The sequence below is a fragment of the Aquarana catesbeiana genome, linkage group LG10 (assembly GCF_042186555.1).
Source record: "Aquarana catesbeiana isolate 2022-GZ linkage group LG10, ASM4218655v1, whole genome shotgun sequence".
Classification (NCBI taxonomy): Eukaryota; Metazoa; Chordata; class Amphibia; order Anura; family Ranidae; genus Aquarana; species Aquarana catesbeiana.
Genome location: NC_133333.1, coordinates 169,176,406 through 169,198,098, shown reverse-complemented (window position 1 = coordinate 169,198,098; position 21,693 = coordinate 169,176,406). Strand labels below are relative to the sequence as shown.

At 42.0% G+C, this 21,693-nt stretch overlaps 1 protein-coding gene across 1 annotated transcript in view; it reads left to right on the top strand.

The window, feature by feature from the left end:
• The window catches only part of ACAP3 (ArfGAP with coiled-coil, ankyrin repeat and PH domains 3), a 308,172-nt gene that overhangs the window by 935 nt on the left and 285,544 nt on the right, over nucleotides 1–21,693 (top strand). The gene's annotated exons all lie outside the window — the stretch shown is intronic.

Sequence of the window (21,693 nt, the reverse complement as noted above, 5' to 3'; positions counted from 1 at the left end):
CTCTCCCCTCCCTCTCTCTCTCTCCCCTCCCCTCTCTTTCTCTCTCCCTCCCTCTCTCTCTCTCCCCTCCCTCTCTCTCTCTCCCCTCCCTCTCTCTCTCTCTCCCCCTCCCCCTCTCTCTCTCTCCCCTCCCTCTCTCTCTCTCTCCCCTCCCTCTCTCTCTCTCTCCCCTCCCTCTCTCTCTCTCTCCCCCTCCTCTCTTCTCTCTCCCCTCCCTCTCTCTCTCTCTCCCCTCCCTCTCTCTCTCTCTCCCCTCCCTCTCTCTCGTCTCTCTCCCCTCCCTCTCTCTCTCTCTCCCCTCCCTCTCTCTCTCTCTCCCCTCCCTCTCTCTCTCTCTCCCCTCCCTCTCTCTCTCTCTCCCCTCCCTCTCTCTCCTCTCTCCCCCTCCCTCTCTCTCTCTCTCCCTCCCCTCTCTCTCTCCCCTCCCCTCTCTCTCTCTCTCTCTCCCCCCCCCTCCCTCTCTCTCTCTCCCCCCTCCCTCTCTCTCTCTCTCTCTCCCCCCCTCCCTCTCTCCTCCCCCTCCCTCTCTCTCTCTCTCTCTCTCTACCTCCCCCTCCCTCTCTCTCTCTCTCTCCTCCCCCTCCCTCTCCTCTACCAGGACCTTTATGGTTACACAGACCTATTGCAGCTCGCAGACCTGAAGCTGCACACAGACCTTTAGGGGCACACAACCTAAAGCTGCTCACAGACCTGTTAAGTTAATCATTCTGTGTCAGAGACACTTGTCCTGTAATACATTTTACACATTGTTATTGGATGTATCCTCTACAATGGTCAGGGTCACCATACACTGTACAATTTGATTGTACAAACTCATTTGGATTTACCAAAACCACATAATAGGAGGACAGACCTGCAATCCATTTGGATGGTATCCAATCAGGCAGACCTTGGCACCACGTGTGATAATAGATGTAAAAGAGATTTTACAAAAGGATTGTATGATGTATTATCAGCCGCAGTAAAAGCAGCACTGATGATGTACAGACCCACAGCCACCCAATCAGTCCCGTCATATCGGTGAGATCCTGTATTCTGATTGGCTGTGGTGGGTATTAGGCTTTTCATCTGGTTTTTGCTTCCTTGTGATTGCAGTGTGTATACTGTCATCAGATATTGTGTAGTGCTGTATAGGTGATCTGTTGTGTATCCTGGTACTCATGCCTGACAAATGCCTCCTTATATATCGTAAGTAGAGGAGACTGGACCCGCTGCATGTGTTGCAGGAACATGTGATGATCACAGCGTGCAGGTGGCTCAGGGGGTGTGCGAGGGGCTGAATATCGCCGGGTAGCTCCAGTTTGATTGGTAGAGTTTTTAAATAAAATGAGTGAAATCTGTGAACATATTCTGTAGCTTAGAAGACAAAGATATATCCATAAGTAAGGTGGTCCCAGGAAGGCTGGGATTGGTCCTATACATCAATGGCACCCACAGCCACATGGGCTTATAGGTAACTCCGGTTCATCTCTGACTTGTAAATATATAGAATGTATATAGGGCAGCACAGCACTTCTGCCTTGCAGCACCGGGGTCCTCGGTTCAAGCGCCGCCCAGGACACGGTCTGCATGGGGGTTTGCATGTTCTCCATGGGTTTCCTCCCACACTGCAAATCATGCTGGTGGGCTGATTGGCTCCTGGCTAAATGGGCCCTGATATGTGCATGTATGTGAGATTAGGAACCTTAAGATTGTAAGCTCTTGAGGGCAGGGGCCAATGTGTATGCAGAATGCTGTGTACACTGTCAGTGCTATATAAATAAAAAATAAGATGCTTGAAGGGTAACCGAGTTATCCATTTTGTAGATGTAAGACCTGTGTTGCAACAAATAAGAGAAATGTGGTGATTGAGTGGGCTGTGGAATGTGTGTTTCCTGAAGGGCGCTCTGCTTTTCCATCTCTCCCAGTGTTCTCTGTATAATGAACTGCAGACGGTTTAGTGTGGGGCTGGCTGCTGCCCCCTATTTACCATGTACTGTCATTCTATCATTTACACTGAAAAGATGGCTTGAAATCTGATTGGTGGCTGCAGGCAACGTCTCCACTCCTCTGGATGTACTTGTTAAAAAATAGACTGGTCGGTGCTTATACCGCCATGTCCGCCATATACTTTTCTTTATTTATCTTTTGGTATAACTAAAGGCCAAACTTTTTCTAGCTTTGGATAAAGGAGAGAGGGATTAGAACACCTCTCTGGTTTTTATTGTGTCGACATTCACCCTCTCTATTTGTTTCAGTGACTGTTTTCACCGAAAGTGGAAGGAATTCCCTCATTTTCGATTTTGGCAATGGGACAGGAAGTGTAGTGTTCCCATGCCACGGCATTTATAACTCCGACTGCAGAGTTTCTACAGGTGCCAACTGCCTGCCAAACGTACCTATTGAGATCAACAGGGCTGCACCCGCAACCGGCCATTGCATGAGATAACAGTGCGGTAGTGTGGCATTTACAGGGTTCAATCAGGCTTGTGAGGTGGCGATATAACACCTCACCACTTGTCATGTGCCCTCCTGAAATGCAAGCCGAACATGGATCGCTCTTCGGAGGGCACCACAAGTGTGAAAAGTGCCCTTCTTCTTTAAAAATAATCTATACGCATCTTCTACTTAAAGCAAACGTTCACCCTAACGTAACATTCATTTTCCCCTGCCTTCACACCACTCCATCTCTCACATTTGGATATTATTTTGTTAACTCAATTGGATTTGAAACAGAATCGGAGGGTGGGGGCGGGGCCAAAAACTTAAAGGGGACAAAAGTTCCTTTTTAAACCACTTTAAGACCAGGCCTTTTCTGACACCTTTTTATTGCCTGTAGCTGCACAGGCACTATCCCGATATAACCATTTAGACCAATTGTGTGTGTGTGTGTGTGTGTGTGTGTATATATATATATATATATATATATATATATAATATATATATATATATATATATATATATATTATATATATATATATATATATATATATAATATACGTATTGTGGTCTTAAAGTAGTTACTGGTTCTGTAATCTATTTTTGTTAAACTGTTTCTTGCTGTGTTATTTTTTTCTGCCTCCTTTGTAGAGCTGCACGATTCTGGCCAAAATGAGAATCATGATTTTTTTTGCTTAGAGTAAAAAAAGATCACCATTCTCGCGACGTAAAATCTTTCACATTATACAAAAAAAATGGGCTAACTTTACTGTTTTTTTTTTTTTAATTCATTAAAGTAATTTTTTCCACAAAAATTGCATTTGAAAGACTGCTGTGCAAATACAGTGTGACATAAAATATTGCAAACAACCACCATTTTATTCTCTAGGGTGTCTACTAGAAATATATATATATATATATATATATATAATATATATATATATATATATTATATATATATATATATAATGTTTGGGGGTTCTAAGTAATTTTCTAGCAAAAAAAAAAATGATTTTAACTTGAAACCAACAAATGTCAGAAAAAGGTTTAGTGTTTAAGTGGTTAAACTTTTTTCACTTACACATGAAGTCTATTTCATTGACAAATTGTTACAATGTTTATACTTAAGTTTAACTTATAAAGAATGGTTCCATTCTTGGCAGACTGCCCAGTTTTTCTCTTCCTTTCTTTTGAGGGCTGTGGCTTCAGAAGAGCAGAGAGAATTCTCTGCATAGAAAGAATTGTGAAACACTTTAGTCAAGATTGCGGTAACAATTCTTGACGATTAATTATGCAGCTCTACCTCCTTGTAACGCCCTCCCGTGAGCTCCCAAACTATTCACATTCTTATACCGGGTTAAATATGTTGAATGTTTTTTTTTTTTTAAGTTGAATGTCAGACTCAAAATTGTTAATTGGAATATATTCCTCATTAGCCAGAAAGAATATAAATCTGCTTTGTGTGCACCAAATGTCTTTGAAGACCCAGATATTTCCGTGTAAAAGTTGGAGTGACACCATAACTGTGCTGTATGTAGCCAGCGCAGAGCAGTGACACCATAACTGTGCTGTATGTAGCCAGTGCAGAGCAGTGACACCATAACTGTGCTGTATGTAGCCAGTGCGAAGCAGTGACACCATACCTGTGCTGTACGTAGCCAGTGTGGAGCAGTGACACCATACCTGTGCTGTATGTAGCCAGTGCGGAGCAGTGACACCATAACTGTGCTGTATGTAGCCAGTGCAGAGCAGTGACACCATAACTGTGCTGTATGTAGCCAGTGCAGAGCAGTGACATAACTGTGCTGTATGTAGCCAGTGCAGAGCAGTGACATAACTGTGCTGTATGTAGCCAGTGCGGAGCAGTGACACCATAACTGTGCTGTATGTAGCCAGTGCAGAGCAGTGACATAACTGTGCTGTATGTAGCCAGTGCAGAGCAGTGACAACATAACTGTGCTGTATGTAGCAAGTGCGGAGCAGTGACACCATAACTGTGCTGTATGTAGCAAGTGCGGAGCAGTGACACCATAACTGTGCTGTATGTAGCAAGTGCGGAGCAGTGACACCATAACTGTGCTGTATGTAGCCAGTGCGGAGCAGTGACACCATAACTGTGCTGTATGTAGCCAGTGCGGAGCAGTGACACCATAACTGTGCTGTATGTAGCCAGTGCGGAGCAGTGACACCATAACTGTGCTGTATGTAGCCAGTGCGGAGCAGTGACACCATATTTGTGCTGTATGTAGCCAGTGCGGAGCAGTGACACCATATTTGTGCTGTATGTAGCCAGTGCGGAGCAGTGACACCATATTTGTGCTGTATGTAGCCAGTGCAGAGCAGTAGAAGGGATCGAGCAGGCCCAACCCACTGCCGGCTGCCTGCAGAAAACTACAGGAGGGGGCGGAGACAAGACCAGTCGCCCCCCACAAGGAGAAACAAGCAGTGACTAGTCTTTATTACAGGAAGCTGCTGCACAGAGGTAAAGTTTCACATATATTACCTTTACCTCGGATTTTATCTGCGCCCTCTGGGTGAGAATGATGTAACTCTCCTTCCTGCAAAATCCTAGGAAATCCTGAGTAGCCCAAATCTCATGAGAACACGCTCCTTGCACAGTGCTGTAGCATCTTCTTGTGAGATTTGGGCTACTCTTCATTCCCAAGGATTTTACTGTAAGAAGTACAACGCCATCCCCTACAGTCCAGAAGCCAGGGGAAAGCTAAGTATATTTATTAGCTTTTTTTTTTTTTTTTATCCTACAGTTTTTTTTATCTTTTGTTTTTTTGCAGCAGTTTGCATTGGGGTAGACCTTGTTGCTAATGCAAGTAAGAGAAGGGTAGGAAAGGATCATGTTCAAGACCTGCTTTGGTCCCATGTACCTACCATGGCAACTGATTAGGCGTTAAAGACCCGACCCAGTTGTCATTCCTGAGAAGCTTCTTTTTATGCGATTTTACAGGGTGACCTTACAGCAGACTTGTATGGAAGAGGTAAAGTTTAAAGCTAAACTCCAGGCGCAAAAAACATTTATTCAAATATATTCCTTAATAGCCATAGAGAATGTAAAATCCACTTTGTGTGCACCAAATGCTTTAGCAAACACATATATTACCTTACAAAAGTAGCAGTGGCATCATCTGCTGTAATAGAGGAGATGATGCCACTGCTACCAAGTTTCTCAGTGACATTGGTCAATCTCAATGGGGACATAGACAGCCATTACAAACCTGACAGAGGGACCATCTCTTCACCACTCTAATTAATTAATAACAATAAAAAAAACTGCCTATAGATTAACATTAAAAAGAAGGTTGGACATTGTCTACCTTCTTCCCATGTCTTCTATTCTACATTGTATAGTTTTCTTACACTCCTTGGTGCTGGGACGTGTTGGCTGACTTGGGTGACACCCTTACACCTCTGTCAATCTATTTTTTCCGGCTCAGATGTTGCTTAAGGGCAGTTTATAGGCAGGAGTTCCCCAATGAAAGTGGAAGCCCCCTTTAAATATCTATGGCTTGTAAAGCAGAGTATTGTTTTTTTTTAACATCCATTACAATATTAATTCTGGAGGGATCTTTTAATCGGATTAAGTATGCAATCAATACAGGCTAATCAGGAGCAGAGGCTGGCCTTGAACATATGGAGTTAGTTTGTGACAGTCAGTGTGGATCAGATGCTGAAGTGGAAACTGAGGTCATCTCCGCATCTAGAATGGCAGGAAAAATTACAGGAATCCATGAATAATGGCTTTTAAAATGTTACTTTCAAACCCTATGTGGTGCTTGTATTGAAACCATTGTAAGTGTTTCTGGTAAAGCAGCCATTTGTAATGGATAGATTTTTAAATTGTCTTGCTGACACTTGATATTTATTTTCTACGCCCTTAATGGAAGATATTAAACCCTAAAGCCTTTGCATCATAAATATTTAATTTTTTTTTCCTTTTATTTTCTATCCTTTGTTGCTTCTGCATGTTGCTGATCTGTTGCAACTTCTTTGCAGCCACTTCCTGCCCACATGCACTCCAGTCTTGGCAGCATGGTGTTTCTCAGGTTGGGTTTCCTAATGGTGGTGACAGTGGACCACACCTGCATAATGTGTGTTGAAATCGCTGCTTAAAGGCAGTGTAACTGGGTGACAACGCAGGAGAACAGTTGGGAGACAACAACAGAGTGTCACATTGCAACAGGAAGTGCCAGAACAAGGCACATTCAGGGAAGGATCACCAAGTATTATTGTAATGAACGTGGAAGTTCCTAGGAAGGTATGGGAGTCATTGTCACATGTCAGTGATATCGGCTTCAATGTGCAATTTCAGCAGAGAATCGGGTAACTTAAATATAGTCAAAAATAATAATTGTATATGTATTAGAATGCTCACACGTAATCAGTGTGCACGGTGCTTTGTGTACATAACCCTGTATGTTATGATACCCATTGATCCTGCCAGAAACCCTTCCTGAATGACACTTTCTTGAATATGGTGATAAGAGTGACCTAGTGCTATTGAAAAGACAATTAGCATTATCAACATCCACTATGCAGCGCTGCACTATGAGTTTACTTTACTTACATCAACACAGATCTCTGCTCTAATTTTACTAAATATGCCCCCTGCAACGTTTAGCTTTATCAGTCTCCACCCAAGGAAGCTTTTTCCTGCCTGCCTACTGACAGTAACCTCTACCAGGTTCTGCAGGGGTGTGTCCACTTCTATCATTCATTCCCCTGTGCATGCCCCAGAGGACTGGGCTCATGGGAGTTGTTGTTGCTGGCTGTGTGTCACAATGAACTATACAGCCACCCAAAGGAAGTGCCAAGGAAAGTCTATGAAGTGCTCTGTGCCCGAAGAACATGGGAATAATGAAATTGCGCAGCGAAAAATCTTTTAAGACCTGAGATGCACTGATAACGGTTGCATTGTTTTTCAATAAAAATAAATAAATGCTCTTTTATTTTTTTACAATAAGGCTCGTTTCACACTAGGGGCGGCACGACTTGCAGGTCGCCTCACCGAGGCGACCTGCACGCGAAATCCACGGCGACTTGCAAAACGACTTCTGTATAGAAGTCTATGCAAGTCGCCTCAAGTCGCCCCAAAAGAAGTACAGGAACCTTTTTCTAAGTCGGAGCAACTTGCGTCGCTTCTATTAGAACGGTTCCATTGTACAGAACGGGAGGCGACTTGTCAGGCGACTAGGTCGCCCCTGTGTGAACCGGCACTTAGGGTTCATTTGTTATTTTTCTTCTTTATACTGTGTATGTGTGTGTGTGTATGTGTATCTATCTATCTATCTATCTGTCTGTATGTATATGTGTGTGTATATGTGTGTGTAATATATATATATATATATAATATAATATATATTATATTATATTTCAGGGCTTTTTTTCAGCGGGAACCACAGAATGTACTGTATATTAAGGCAAGGGGTGCTGCGGGGTCTGTTGATGCTGGGGGATCTATTGTTGCTGGAGAGGATCTAGTTTTGCGTGGTGGTGTATTGTTGCTGGGGCGGTCTGTTGTTTCTGTTGGGGGGTCAATTATTGCTGGAAGGGAGCTACTCTTGAGGGAGGGGTTTGATTGTGGCTGCTGAGAGATCTGTTGTTACTGCATGGGTGGGGGGTATTTTGATGCAGGGGTCCATTGCTGCTGTGGGAATCCATTGTTTCGGGGGTGTCTATTTTACTGCTTTTCTTGTTATCTTTAACTAATTCCTTTACCAATTACACACCACAAAATAGTACTGGGCTTTGCATTCTTTTTAAAAAAAGGCAGTACTGTGAGGTGGGTAGGGGGTGGAATCAAAGGATGGTGTTCGGAGATGATTCGACTCAGAAGGGGGGAGTTCCTGCACCTATTCTCTGAGGGGGAGGAAAAAAAAAAGATTATATATATATATATACATTATCAACAAAAGCAGTATTCTGCGTTGCTGTTCTTAAATGGCGCAGTGTATTTTTATTACGTGATGCAATACCGCCACATAAAATAACTTTATTTTGGTTGTGCAAGGTGGTTATTGGATGTTTCAGGAGCGGAAAGGACACACAGATTGAGTTGCGTTTTGGAGCATACATCAGTGTGCTTGAGGCCTCATAAACATAAGTGCTACGTAAACTGTTGGCGCTATATAAATCCTGTATAATAATAAGTAAGCAGTTTACATTTCAATTGCATTTCTATATAAAATACAAATTCTTCAGCCCAGCTTGACAAACGTACAGACACTAGGTTCACACTTGCGATACTGCATTTTTACACGTCTTTCATGTGTGGTTTTTTTTTATTTTTATTTTTTGGGATTTTTGGTGTTTTTCAATATGGGGCCAAAGACGCAATGGGGTTGATTTACTAAAATTGGAAAATGCAAAATCTGGTGCAACTCTGCATAGAAACCAATCCGCTTCCAGGTCAAAGCTTAATTAAACAAGCAGATGTTAGAAGCTGATTGGCTACCATGCACAGTTGCACCAGATTTTGCACTCTCCAGTTTTAGTAAATCAACCCCACTTTGCCACACCAAAAGAAGCACCTTGACCTTTTTCCAAGGCACACAGAAATATGCTGAATATGTGTGAGTAGCCCCATAGACAATAATGGGATTCCTCTGGTTGTACATTGTTGTGTGACAAATCGCACAGGTGTGAATGGGGATTAATAAGCTTCAGACTTGAACCCATAATGACTCAAATCTGCCCCTACAGTGTAAACTCATTGGTGCTTTAGTAGTAATAATTGAATTGTAGGCATGTTTAGGTGTTGACTATATGGCATACAGTAGCAGATTATTGCATAGCAGGGTTGTCATTGTGTGACGGAGTCTGGGCTGGGATCTAACCGGACTAGTTTGAGTGCTTTCCATATTTTATTCATGTGCTGTTCTCAGACCGCACACTGTTAAAAAAAAAAAAATCCTTAATGGATGATTTTATGAGGCGGTGTAATGCATAGTTTATGTGGATGATAGTACGTGTAAGCTTGTGATCCTGCATTTACAGATAATGAGACAGTTGCTTCTAGATTCTTACCAAGGTGTGGGCATGCGCTGTTAAGACACATCTAGAATCTTAAAAGCTTGGCCTGCTGGCTATACATCTCTATATACAGTGACTTGAAAAAGTATTTATACCTTTTGAAATTTTTCACATTTTGTCATGTTACAACCAAAAAATGTAAATGGATTTTATGTGATAGACCAAAACAAAGTGGCACATAATTATGAAGTGGAAGGAAAATAAAAAATGGTTTTCAAAATTTTTTACAAATAAATATGTGAAAAGTGTGGTGTGCATTTGTATTCAGCCCCCCTGAGTCAATACTTTGTAGAACCACCTTTCACTGCAATTACAGCTGCAAGTCTTTTTGGGGATGTCTCTACCAGCTTTTCACATCTAGAGAGTGAAATCTTTTCCCATTCTTCTTTGCAAAATAGCTCAAGCTCTGTCAGATTGAATGGAGAACGTCTGTGAACAGCAATTTTTAAGTCTTGCCTCAGATTCTCAATTGGATTTAGGTCTGGACTTTGACTGGGCCATTCTAACACATGAATATGCTTTGATCTAAACCATTCCACTGTAGCTCTGGCTGTATGTTTAGGGTCGTTGTCCTGCTGGAAGGTGAACCTTCACCCCAGTCTCAAGTCTTTTGCAAACTTTAACAGGTTTTCTTCTAAGATTGTCCTGTATTTGGCTCCATCCATCTTCCCATCAACTCTGACCAGCTTCTCTGTCCCTGCTAAAGAAAAGTATACCCACAACATGATGCTGCCACCACCATGTTTCACGGTGGGGATGGTGTGTTCAGGGTGATGTGCAGTGTTCGTTTTCTGCCATACATAACTTTTTGACCTAAAAGCAAAAAACACTAAATTTTGGTCTCATCTGACCAGAGCACCTTCTTCCACATGTTTGCTGTGTCCCCCACATGGCTTCTCGCAAACTGCCAACGGGACCTCTTATGGCTTTCTTTCAACAATGACTTTCCTCTTGCCACTCTTCCATAAAGGCCAGATTTGTGGAGTGCACGACTAATAGTTGTCCTGTGGACAGATTCTTCCACCTGAGCTGTGGATCTCTGCAGCTCCTCCAGAGTTATCATGGTCCTCTTGGCTGCTTCTCTAATTGATGCTCTCCGCTCTCCTTGCTCGGGCTGTCAGTTTAGGAGGACTGCCTTGGTAGGTTTGCAGTTGTGCCATACTCTTTCCATTTTCAGATGATGGATTGAACAGTGCTCTGTGAGATGTTCAAAGCTTGGAATATTTTTTTATAACCTAACCCTGCTTTAAACTTCTCCACAACTTTGTTCCTGACCTGTCTGGTGTGTTCCTTGGCCTTCATGATGTTGTTTGTTCACTAAGGTTCTCTAACAAAACTCTGAGGGACCATCACATAAAATCCCAATAAAATACATTTATGTTTTTGGTTGTAACATGAAAAAAAGTGGAACATTTTCAAGGGGGTGTGAATACTTTTTCAAGGCACTGTAATCTTCTTCAGGCCCAAATGTCCTTGTCCTTTCTTCTGCTTTAAAACCGTTTTACTTTTCCTGAGTGGCAATGTATTTCAAGTAGAAACCAAATTCATTCCTATGATATTTCACATTTCGCACTGCAACATAATTGTGCCCAAGCTGGACCTTAAAAAATGATATCATTTGTTTTTGTTTGGAACGCCTCCTGAAAAATAGCAGCGCAGTTCCTAGTATGTGAGTGTTCCTAGGCATTCCTGAGCCTGCAGCCTCATAGCTGTATATCTGCAGTGTGAGATCTCAGGTACTGCTGCCTCTGACTCCTAGTCAGTGCTGAAGGCTGTGACGAGGAAGCAATGCCCAGTCTCTACCAAGATGGCCGCCTCCACCCAGAGACACGTTAATGGGGGGAAAGATCAACTGCACGGAGACTGCAAGCAATACTGGTGACTAGTCCTTTGTCCTCTGCCTGTCTTTGAGTACAGCTTGTGGAGATGAGTTCCTCTTTGAAGCTGAACTCCAGACAGATAGAAAAGGCACAAAGGAATGCAGCTCTGTAATCCATTAATACATGTATACATACATTTTTTTTTTTTTTTAATTTAAGAAGTATGAGTACCTGAATTTGACCTGGGCTCAGCCTCTAGCAGAAGCAGTACTAGGAGCCAATCAGGTGTTTACAAAAGCGTGCTGATAGGAGGGGAGAGCTGAGTGACAGGTAGTTGAAGTAGGCAGTTGCTTCATGGCTGCACCAAAAAATGAAACAGCCTGTTCCTTTCAAATGAAAGGGGCTATACTGCAACTGTGTGCAATTCAGTGAGTTGGAATTTTGAGGGTTAAAATAGTTGGTGAGAGGCGACATCAATTGCCCTCTAAAAAGAGATCCACTGGGCATTGCTTTTCTGTAGGGTGGCTGTAATAGTCATTAATGAGCCATAATGCTGATATTTTGAGCTATTGTATAGTGGTACCACAAGTTCACCTGTATTTTATGGGAAAGATTGTACTTCTCTCTGCTATACATGTAAAAAATATTCCAAAAAGTGGTCTGCCTTTTTAGTCTCATTCATAAAACATATGGTGTAGTGTGGACACCACGCTGTGTAAGGTAGTCTCTCTGCTTTAATGTAGGAGAGTGAACTCCATGGTGGGGAAGATGGCGGTCAAATGGTTTTGACTGATCACTTGACCGGGCTTCTCTCCCAGCTTTTTATGGCTGTGTTTGTCATGTATGGTGTTAGGGCCAGTTCACTCCAGAATGCGGTGTGGGAAAAATGAATTCCATGCATTTTTCCCGCACTGCCTTCAAAACACACAGTCTTTGCGATCTGCTGGGGGTGGCAATACATTGTTTACAGCAGATCCAAATGCAGTACCGTGCAATTTCGTGCAACATGTTTTTCAAAAGTAAGGCATGCACTATTTTTGTGTGCATTCTGATGCGAATTGCAGCCCATTAAAATAGGTTGCAAAATCGCACTGCAGGGAAACACTCAGGAGAACGGACTGTGTTCATGTGCGATCCTGGCGTGAAGTGATCCTTAAGCCTAGCACACTACTATTGTTTTTTTTTTTTTTTTGTTCAACCCAGCGGGCTGAATGAAAAAAAAAACTGACAGCTCTGGAGGAGCCGCTGTACTAACAATCTGACATTAGTACAGTGCTCTTCCCTGCTGTTCCCCCCCACCAGAACACTCCGGTCAGTGCTCTCAGCCATTGACCGAGAGCCTGTCGGCAGATCTTTTTCGGTCACGCCCCATCAAGAGAAGCCAGCCGAACCGGCTACAGCACACACGGCCTAATGTTGACCGGTTTCCATTGAACCAGCTGATGCCGCCCGACATTCGGCCCCTGTGTACGGGGCTTTAGGGTCAAAGGTTATGGTTAAGTGTTAGATTAGGGGTTTCAGTTAGAGCCCGCCACATGAGGGAAGTGGGGTCACTTCATACCTGCTCCACTTTCTTTTGAGGTTTATTATTGAGTTAAGGAGGTTAGGTTGAAATAATTGTTAAGCGACTGACTTACTTTTGTAGTATTTTTTTGGGGATAAGATAAATATGTGTCAAAATAACATTTAGTAAAGGCATCATTGCCAATTCATTTGTTTAATATTTGTAGCCGGAATTTCTGGTGCCAAACTTCCAGTGCCATAAATAACCAGGGCAGCTCTAAGTAGATGGAAAAGAAATTAAAATTCTATTTAGCATTTATTTATTAGGGTAGATGTGCATCTAAATCCACCTCTCCTCTCAAGTCTAACCTGTGTTTGAATCGCACTTCAGAGGCGATTGACAGGCGGTGAGGAGGCAATATGACGCGTCCACACCACCTGTTTTACTCTATTTTAACCCTATTTTTGCTGACAAACACACCACAACCGCATGCATTGCATATTTAATAGACTAAAAGGGAACAAATAAGAGACCATCATTATTAGGGTTCACATACACTTTAAAGGTCTCTTGACATTTGCGGCAGCCCTGGTTTGCAAGTGGTTGTGAGGTGATATATCACCTCCTCGGCACCTGTTTTAACCCTGAAAAGCTGTCACCACTGTGCTGTAACCATGTTTATTACATGCGGTTGCAGGGCAGTTGCTCTGTGGTCCCATTCACTTGAATGGATTCTGTATGGCATTGGTACTGCCTGCCAAATGTAACATGTAGTATAATTTTTGCCACGCCATGTGTACCACCCAATACAGTCGTCACTGTAGCCTAAAGTACTGTATATGGATCATTTATCTTGTAGAACAATACATTAAGTTTAAACAGAAATGCAAGGCAAAGTGTGTGTGTGTGTGTTATACACACATTCTAACCGTTTTTTTTTTTTTTTTCCTCTTTATAAGTGTTCACATGGCCCCTGTTGCAGTAAGCTAATCTTCCTGGTGAAGATCTTTGCAGGGGGTGTGCCAGCAGGAGGCAGAGAAACGACAGCACACTGATCCTCTCAGTGACGAGCTGGGCAGGAGGGTATGCCAGCAGGAGGCAGAGAAACAGCAGAACACTGATCCTCCCAGTGACGAGATGTGCGGGGGGTGTCGGCAGGAGGCAGAGAAACAGCAGCACACTGATCCTCCCAGTGATGAGATGTGCAGGGGGGTGTGTCGGCAGGAGGCAGAGAAACAGCAGCACACTGATCCTCCCAGTGATGAAATGTGCAGGGGGGGTGTGTCGGCAGTAGGCAGAGAAACAGCAGTACACTGATCCGCCCAGTGACGAGCTGCACAGGGGTGTCAGCAGGAGGCAGAGAAATGACAGTACATTGATCTTTTCAGTGAGTAGCTGTACAGGGGGTGTGTCAGCAGATGTTTGACCACTGGTGTACAGGCAGGCTGGGCTCCCAAGTAGAATGCAAAGAAGCAAACTGACCACGCCGTGATGGATGTACTTCCATGCCCTGATGCAGTCAGTTTAAAACAGGAAAGCAGATCTACCAAGGCATATATTGCAGTTGTTGGTAAATCTAAAGGAGATAAGATTGTAACATGGATGGCCAGATTAGCTCTTTTGTGCAGTGTATAGGTAGTCTTTACATTGTCACTTCCGCAGTGGTAATTGTATTTTATTTATTCATGTAATGATGTTGTAATTGTTTTGATTATGAATGGATCTCTCAGCCTTTGTGCAGTGTTCAGGTTGCATTGTTTCCCTGTGTCATCCTTTGCACACTCCTCCTCCTCCTCCTATCTGGAAATGAATGGTGCTTCATCTTCGTTCATTGCATTAGGGAGGCCTTAGGGATGGGGCGGAAAGCATGAGGTATCTATAGTAGCGAGTGATTCCCTGCAAACCTTAGGGGCTGTCGGAAATTTACATACTTCTGATCACACAACAAAAGGGCTGTTTTGGTGGGTCACGGGCTGGGTGGGGTATCGCAGAGGATGTGTGCCTGAGATGGGCAGAATTGATCTTTTCCTGGCTGGAGCTGCATGTATTGAGGAAATTGCATGATTTTGCTGTTGCTTACAGCTTTGAATTGTATGGAAAAATTAGGGATGGGCAGGATTATCTCAGATTCAATACTGACGTGCTTGGCATGTGATAGCGCCCGGGCAGAGAGACAGGTATTGTCATCACTCTATAGAGTGCCTGGAGGTTTTTTTTTTTTTTCTTCTTCTTCTTCTTCTTCAGCCTTATGTATTTTAATAAAAATAATAAACTGATCAAATTTTGAGTGAGTTGCAACCACCCCTATATATACTAATAACAAATACAGGAATGCATAAAAAAAATAAATAAATAAATAAAAGTGTTTGTAAAGTGTATGTAAACCCACTGGATCAAGTGATGGCTCTTTTTTTTTTTTTATCCCCTTTTGTTATCCTCAAAATACATACTCGCATGTCCAGCAATTCCAGAGTTGTCCTGCTGCAATCTATCACCACACACCACGTCCTGTGCTGCTATCTTCTTTACTTACACCATCAAGGGATAGTTGTCTCCTCTGGGTTCTTGCAGCTGGTCCCCTGATGAAGCTCATGCACCACAGCACATCATCAGGGGTTTTCTGAAGGAACCTGGAAAAGACAGCTGCCTCCCTGATGGTGCGCAACGGTGCATGCTTAGTAGAATAGACCCTGAGACTTCCTTGGATGTGTGGTGTCGTTAACCCAGAAGGCTGACGGAAGCTGGGACATCGTTGGGTAAGAACACTGGAAGTGCTGGGAGGGGTCCTGGAAAAAATAAGTAGCGCAATGATGGGAAGTAGTTGTGGAGGGTGACAGTCTACGACAATGTAATTGTTTATAGATCGCTTCATTTTAATAATTTAAAATACCTTTTTGTTTGTGGTAATGCTATGTTCCCCATCGCACCACAATGAGTGATTGGTGGGCGAAGCTCAGAGGAAGCGTCTGATGCATCCACGTGATGTCACTTCAGGACGTTCCTGTCCTTTTCCTGGAGTTGCGTCAAGCCACTTATTGCTGTACCTTACTTTACAGAGCCTAAAACTACTCCAGACTTTTTTATGCCCTTCCTTTTTACTGTATCACACTAATGCAGTATCGGAGCGAGGAAATCTGCTTGTATCATGGGATTTAGGATATGCAGCTACAGCATACTGAGAAAACTTTTTTATATTCTCTTTGGTTTTCTACAGGAATAGTATGATTGGTGGTTGGTCTAGGCACCACATTACTCAAGGTATTCAATAAGACAAAAATATGTAATCTTGGAATTAAGATTATTGAATAATTGCTAAATAATAATAATGTATAATAATATAAATTATAATTAAAGCGGGGTTCCACTCAAATTTTTAACTTAATCTTACCCCCTTCAGTTAATTGCATAGATGTTCAAATGCACGAAAATTTTTTTTATCGCTGTAATTACCTTTATATTGTACTTAATTGTGGCACTTCCTGTCTCTCCTCCCATGGGAGTAGGCGTGTTTATTGCCTTTCCCCGGCACCGCACTGTCTCCTGGGAGCTTATTGTCAGGCTTCCCAAGATTCAGTGTGAACAAGCTGTGAATGAACAGCATTCACCGTATCCAGGAAATCAATGCTTGTGGGCTTCACATGCCCACAAGCAAGATGGAAACAGCCAGCATCACAATTTTTAAGTTATTCTTCAGTACGAAAACAGACAGAGACAGAAATATTACACCCAAACTGTGAGTATTATTTTGGGGTTAGCAAAGTGTCTCAATGACCTAAAAAAAAAAAAAAAAAAAAGATTGGTCGCCGGACTCCCACTTTAATTAAAATGGGATATATAACTTTTCAGGTGCCAAGCGTACAAATGGATACAATCGGGGCTTTTTTTTTTTTTCTCAAGAAAAGGTGCAGAGACTCAACCCCCTTCCCTAGGTCATGCCTGTCTCCGCCCCCACCCACCCCTAGAACTGACCCTAGGACTGCCCCTTGTCGCCACCCCTACACACCTCCTGCTCCCTTTAGAGAACAAGTAACCAAGAATAATTAAGGGGGCTAAAGAAGAAATTTGTATGGAATTTGTTAAAAAAAACCCCCAAAAAACCATAGTAGTAAAATCTGGAAAACATTAGAAATATCCAGCACTTACCAAAGTAAGAGGCACTTCCAGACATTTTCAACAGCCCCATATCCTGCAAAGAGACCGCCCCAAATTCAGCACCAAAAAAAAGGCTAAAATCTTGTCTCTATGGAGACAGATGGTCGATCTGCTCCGCGTCTCTGCTACTCAGCGACCGCGACTTCGCTGGTGCAGGTGTGCCAAAATGAGCTTCCGGTCTGCAGGGAGTGGAGATCACTACGCCTTCCGCTCTCTCAGGCTGCAGTCGGACTTGAGCTGTATCTTCTGCTCCGCCATATGATCACTCCGGCGTGGCAGCGGGCTTTGCTCCCAGTGTCTCCCACACTGTCTCTGGTGGAGGTGCCGGAATGGTGTTCCAGCATGATCCACCAGAAACAAAGCCCTGGAAACAAGAAGCTGTGATATAAAAAAAAAAAAGTTTTTCCAATAATTTCTTAATAGAAATGTATTAATGAAACTAACACATTATTATTATTATTATTATTATTATTATTATTATTATTATAGTAATTTATTATTTAATGAATATGATAAATTATAATTCAAATTAGACAATAAAAATATATTTGGGACTTTTCAGGTGCCAAGCCTACAAATGGATAAAATTCGCTGTGATATGAATAAAAATATTTTTCAAATAAATCCTAAATTCACCACTTTTTCTTCCTAATTGAAATGTATAATTAAAAGTAATCATTTAATCATTACTAAAAGAAGAATAATTATCACTATTATTATTAATATTTGTATGATATATATTTTTTTGTTACTAATACATTTTAAAATCACAAAAGAACATAATGTGTTTTTTTCTAATTGCATTATTTTTGTGTAATTTTTAATATCATGGTGACGATTATGACAGTTAGTACTGGCAGTCTAGTAATGGGCAATACACTGTTATGGGGAAGTATGGAGTATAGAAATAATATCTATTCGAATATGACTCTAATCCTTTCTATTTTTATATATATAAATCGAATTAACAGTTTAATCCTTTTTCCTGTGTTTCAAAGGATTAGGCCACTGTAAAATCGGGAAAAGTGCTTCTATTATTTCAAGGGCACGCTGAGCAAGTCTGATGTATTACTATGGGGGTTATTTACGAAAGGCAAATCCACTTTGCACTGCAAGTGCACTTGGAAGTGAAGTCGCTCTAAATCTGAGGGCTAAATCTGAAATGAGTGGAAGCTCTGCTGATTTTATTATCCAATCATGTGCAAGCTAAAATGCTGTTTTTTTTATTTTCCTTGCATGTTCCCCTCGGATCTACAGCAACTTTACTTCCAAATGCACTTGCAGTGCAAAGTGGATTTTTCTTTAGTAAATAACCCCCTATGTTTTCACGGATCTGTACTGAATCCCTTACATAGGCAGCACAAAGGGAAATTGGTTGATGTGTATAATTATACATTAGAAGAAACTCAATCAAGGATCCCTGTACCATAGGCAGGTGAGGGAAAGAATTTTGATTGGCTGCTTGGTGATCACCAGAATTGCATTGTGTGTAAAGGCTTGTTGATGCTTTTCCCCTTCTCTCATACCATTCACATCTTTTCTTATTTAAAGGAGGTAAGGTAGAGAGGATATATGAAAAATATAATAGGACTGCCCATCAAAGCATTTCAATACTTCCTCCGAGGAGCCAGCCCACTGCTTACATCATGGCTGAGGGCTCTTGGGAGGAGTACTGAGGGAAGGTGCTCACTGTAGAAGCCCCATCTCCCCTTCACCATATCCCAGCACCAGTATTCTGCGCCAAGTCAAAAGTTTGAACCAAAATAAAAATTTACTTTTTATCTGACCTCTCAGGGTGGCTCCTTTTTTTTATTATTTTTATTATTATTATTCTTATTATTGGTGTAAAGTTGTGTTGGTGGGATTTAAAGAGGACCTGCCATGTGAAATCTTCACATACCACATACTCCTGGAAGTGTGTTGGATGTCTGCGTCCCCCGCCTCTCTCTATGGTTCCTTCCGCTGGCCTTTACATTAGTACAGGACACAGCAGTGACATAGGGGCCAGCGGGAGGAACCACAAAGCGAGCCGGGCATCCAACATATCCAGGAGTATGTGGGATGTGAAGATTTCTTCAGGTGCCTCGAGTCTGCGTCAGAGCAAAAATGAATGCAGATGAAAAGCTGAAGTCATCATCTTAACACCCAAACATTATTTTTTTTTTTCACCTAGTAAAAAAAAATTGAAAAAAATAGAATAGAATGCATTGCAATTCTAGAATTCTACATTCGCACGAATACTTGAAAATTTCCATTCTTCAATGAATCATAGCTATTATCACTTGCGATGGTATTGTTTAACATGTACTTTAAGCATGATACTGTATATGTTGCAGACTGATCAAATTCAAAGTAAATGCTGGTCAACATTCAGAATGGCTGTCATAAGCTTTAGACGCACATGAACTTTAATGGCATCCCAGTCTTAATCTATAGGGTTCAATAGCTTCAACTCTTCTGGGAAGACTGTCCATAAAGTTTAGGAGTGTGTCTATGGGAATGTTTGACCATTCTTCCAGAAGCACATTTGTGAGGTCAGGCAGTGATGTTGAATGAGAAGGCCTGGCTCACAGTCTCTGCTCTGATTCATCCCAAAGGTGTTCTATTGGGTTGAGGTCAGTCAAGTTCCTGCACCCCAAACTCGCTCATCCATGTCTTTATGGACCTTGCTTTTGTGCACTGGTGAAAATCATTTGGTGGAGGTAGGGTTGTTTTTCATGGCTTGGGCTTGGCCCCTAGTCCCAGTGAAGGGAACTCTTAAGGCGTCAGCATACCAAGACACTTTGTACAATTTGATGTTCCCAACTTTGTGGGAACAGTTTGGGGATGGCCCCTTCAAATTCCAATGTGACTGCTCACCAGTGCACAAAGCAAGGTCCATAAAGACATGGATGAGTGAATTTGGGGTGGAGGAACTTGACTGGCCTGTACAGAGTCCGGACCAAACCCGATAGAACACCTTTGGGATGAGTTGGAGCGGAGCCTGCGAGCCAGGCCTTCTCGTTCAACATCAGTGCCTGACCTCACAAATGCGCTTCCTGGAAGAATGGTCAAACATTCCCATAGACACACTCCTAAACCTTGTGGACAGCCTTCCCAGAAGAGTTGAAGCTGTTATAGCTGCAAAGGCTGTGCCAACTCAATAGTGAACACTACAGACTAAGACTGGGATACCATTAAAGTTCATTTGCGTGAAAAGGCAGGTGTCCCAATACTGTTGACAATATAGTGTATACTAACTGTTTTCTATGTTATTTTGAAGTATATATATTTTTTTATAGCTGTAGGGGAAGTCTTTATTCAGACTAGCCAGATGATATCCTTTTATCTTCAATCACTTGTAAGGAGTGTGTTCTTCCTGTATATACTCTATAAATTCCTAGAAGAATACCTGCAGTCACACTGCTAATATATAAAGTCATGACTTTGTGAAGACTTTACTATTTGCCTGGTCATTTTTAAAAGAGACTGTACAATTTTTAGGCTCTGTTCACATCTAGGTGTCCCGGTTCAAGAACTTTTTTTGGGCGAAGGGCGTCCCGCGATTCTGTTTGCGTGATTTTACTGCGATTCGTCGGGTGGCAATCGCGGGAAAATCGTGCCGCGATCAGGGTGCCATTGGAAGTGACTGGGATCGCACGGACGTGCCGCAATTTGCCGTTATTCGGGAAGCCTAGATGTGAACGGAGCCTTAATGTTTGTGTGTTTTGAAAACATTAACGTGTAGACCCCCATATCCTCTGAAGTATCCCAGTCAAGGCTTAAAGAAGAACGCCAGACAAAAATGACAACATATAAAAACAAATAAAAAAATATATTGGCTCGTGCTGCAGTATTTACCCTTAATCTGGAGATTTTTCCTGCAGTACTTTTTTGTGGCACTAGATGTCCTCAGTCTGATGGGCAGCATCATTCAGCCCAGTTCCTCTGAGTCCAGGTCATCCTGGACCTGCCCCAGCCTATGACTGGAAAGTGAAATAAAAAAAACAGTACAGTGATGCGCTCATATTTGTCACTCTATTTTCTCCTCCTGTCCGCATGCTTCTTGTCAGCACGTGAACTAATTAACTCCTTGTTCTGTTTCTTCCTCTCACAACTTTTCTGAACAGGGATCACAAGAGGCTGATACCTGGTCAAACTCGGGTAGCTAAAATGTTTGCATTCAAGAAATACATTTATACATGTATTATAAATATATTAATACATGTATTAAACCCAAAATGTATTATATTGCAGCCTACCAATCCATAAGATGTGGGGGCTACATTAGTTTTCTTATTTGTTTGGCTGTTGGATAAACTATCAGATTTAGATACTTTAATAAATTGAAGCCAAACTCCAGCTAACGCTTTTTAAGCAGTTGTTCCTTTTGGGATAAAGGGTTTACATAAAGAACTAAAAGCTGATTGTTGTAATCACCCCTGCCAGTGTTAAGTGGTTTGTCTCAACTCTTTACTACCCCATGTTACAATGCCTAGAGTTTAGCTTTAAAATCCCATTTTTTTTTTCTTTTTTGGACACCTCTTATGGTGCGATCAGTTATGATTATTATTATTTGATAAATGCAGAACCCGTGTTCATAGCTTGTCATAACTGGCAAATATGAACGTGTTCAGAGCATTGTTCATCTCTAATCCCTGGTCAGTGGTAATGGTGTTGGTGAGCACAGCATGGCCCCCACCAACATCACCCAAGAAAAAAATATATAATATATCGTAGTTTACTAGTCCTTCGATAATGACTTTTTTTTTTTTT